The following is a 3057-nucleotide window of genomic DNA, read 5'->3' on the forward strand; positions in this document are numbered from 1 at the left end:
GGGTTCGATCCTCAGCACCACATAAAAATAAATATTTTGTGTCCACCGAAAACTAAAAAATAAATATTAAAAATTCTCTCTCTCTAAAAAAAAAAAAAAAGCATGTGAAAACAGAGAGGTTAGGACCTGTCATCTGCTGCTGAGAGAGAAGCCCAGGAAAGGTGATGTTGGGTATGCAAAAAAGGTGTATGTGGCATTAAAGAACCAGCACCTAGAAGAGTCAGGAGATAGGGGTTGGAGATGTGGCTCAAGAGGTAGCGCGCTCGCCTGACATGCGTGAGGCACTGGGTTCGATCCTCAGCACCACATAAAAATAAAATAAAGATATTGTGTCCACCTAAAAAAACTAAAACTAAAAAAAAAAAAAAAAAGAGAGTCAGGAGATGAATTTTTAAAAACCAAGGAACCACTAACCTATATGACCAGGAGAGTCAGTTCCCTTCTAGGCTTGTCAGTGTGGGTTCACTGTACATGACAAGTCAGAAAGGGACTGCACGCAGCACTATTTACAGTGCTCTAAGGCCCTGGGCAAAGTGGTGGGATGGTTTAGAGGTGTAGGCCAATGAGAAGGACTCCTTTAGCTATGCCTGTCCCAGGTGAGGGACGGAGGGAATAATGAGAAGAACACAGCTGGGCACAGCGCGAAGCGCACCTATAATCCCAGTGAAGCTGAGGCAAAGTACTGCAAGTTTGAGGCCAGTCTGGATCATATATCAAGACCCCGTCTCAAAATAAAAAGTTGATAAAGGGATTTAGGATGCAGCTCAGTAGCAGCAAAACACACACACACACACACACACACACACACACACACACATTCTATGACTTTTCCTGACTTGAAAAGTTAAAAATGGCAAATTTTATGTCTTACCACAACAAAAACATTTTCTATTAACAAATAGTTTTTTGTTTTTTTTTTTAAAATATCTTTATTTAGGGGCTGGGGCTCAGTGGTAGAGCACTTGTCTCGCATGTGTGAGGCCCTGGGTTTGATCCTCATCACCATAAAAATAAAATAAAAAGGTATCGTGTTCACCTACAAATTAAAAAACCATTTTTAAAATATCTATCTATTTTTATGTGGTGCTGAGGATCGAACCCAGTGCTTCACATGTGCAAGGCAGGAGTTCTACCTGTGAGCTACAGCCCCAACCCCCCCAAATAATATAGTTTTAATCACGATTATCACCTTGGAACTTGAAATAGCAAAGACTGATAACTAGGACCATCTGGAAGAGAGAAATAAACATATGGGTTATATTTTCCATTTGCCACCATCCTAAGCAAGATCCTAAGCAACTCAGTGAGACCCTTTCTAAAAACAAAACAAAAAAAGGAGTCGTAGCTTAGTGGTAAAACAACTCTGGGTTAAATCCCCAGTACCAAAAAAAACAAAAACAAAAAAAAACAGGCAGGGTCAGGAGGAGTGTAGGGGTCAGAGGCAGACTGCTCATATAATGTGTGAAGCCCTGGGTTCTCCCCAACATCGTAAATAACAATAAATAATTTTTAAAATGACAGAGCTGAGTCTATTTTAATTCCAAAACTCCTGTTCTTCTTCTTATTATTTTTTATTTTTTTAAATTTTTAATATTTATTTTATTTTTTTTAGTATTTGGCGGACACAACATCTTCGTTTGTATGTGGTGCTGAGGATCGAACCCGGGCTGCATGCATGCCAGACGAGCGCGCTACCGCTTGAGCCACATCCCCAGCCCCTTATTATTTTTTAAATATTTATCCTTTAGTTGTAGTGGACACAATTATTTTATTTTTTATGTGATGCTGAGGATTGAACCCAGAGCCCCACATGTGCTAGGCAAATGCTCCACCACTGAGCCACAACCCCAGCCCCTCCAAAGTTCCTGTTCTAAACAACCACACAACACTGCCTGCAGTATGGGTCCTAATCCTACTTCCTCATCAACCCTGTCTACCTCTCTAGGCCCTTGGAACATCAGCACGGACAGGATACCTTAACTTGTCTCCTACTATTCCAGGGTATTTCTTTTGTCTCCTTAATTGAACACTGGCTTCTCCCAAAGCAGGGATAGCCACAACATTTGGTTCCTCCTCAGCCTATTGCCTTTTAAAACAGGGTATATCAGCTGTGTCATATGGATGCTACAAAGATTCAAGGAGCTAGTATGTGTACAGCGCTGAGAATGGCACTTAAATACTCTCATTACTTTGTATATCACGCAGTATTTAATCAGACTTCTAAGATATGGGTTGTTTTGGTCCAATTTCCTTTGTTATTTACAACCTGTATTCTCTTGGGCAAAATACTTAACCTCTCCATCTCTGTTTCTTCATCCCAAGAAGCCAAATCTGGAATCATTTCTATCCTGTATATTTTGAAGGTGCCCTGATATGGAGATGTATGAGAAAACACTCTGGAAATTGCAAAGAGTTGAATCAGGGGTTCTTACCTCAGCAATACCAACATTTAAGCTGAACAGCTCTATGTCAAGTGCTGTCCTATCCACTGTAGATATTTAGCAGTACCCCAGGACTTTTTCTAACCACTAGATGCCGATAATATCTCCCTACCCAATTGTAACATCCAAAAATGTCTCATGACATTAACAAAATGGTCCCTGTTGAGGCTCACCAGATTATGCTAACTCACTACCAGGGACTCCTTTCATGAACAGCAGTAAAAGATGCTTATGTCATAACCTTTACAAACTAGTGGCTGTTTCCTGAAGGTTTTCAATGTGCCAGGGACTAAGGGATTAGCTTCCCCCAAATGGCACCAGCTGACACTTCCTCCACACCAGGTCCCACAGCCTTCAGAAAGCACTTTCTGAAGGCTGCTCTTCTGACATGCCCGAGACTCATTCCTGCTTAACTCACATTTGTCTATACAAATGGATATACTTCACCCTCCAAATTATCCCTACCCTACCATCTCCTGTCTTGCTGTCACTTTTATTTAGTTACTGGAAAAGTTTTACTCACAGATAGGAATAAACTTATACTCTAATTTGATCTTCTTGCTAGTTACTAAGTAAGTTTTACATATTTTTTATAGATCTTTCTCTTTTTTTTTTT

The 3057-nt window shown here is 40.3% G+C and overlaps 1 protein-coding gene across 9 annotated transcripts in view; it reads right to left on the reverse strand.

The window, feature by feature from the left end:
• Positions 1-3057, reverse strand: part of Sae1 (SUMO1 activating enzyme subunit 1) — a 73380-nt gene that overhangs the window by 41359 nt on the left and 28964 nt on the right. The gene's annotated exons all lie outside the window — the stretch shown is intronic.

This window comes from Marmota marmota, unplaced genomic scaffold (genome assembly GCF_001458135.2).
Source record: "Marmota marmota marmota unplaced genomic scaffold, marMar, whole genome shotgun sequence".
NCBI lineage: Eukaryota > Metazoa > Chordata > Mammalia > Rodentia > Sciuridae > Marmota > Marmota marmota.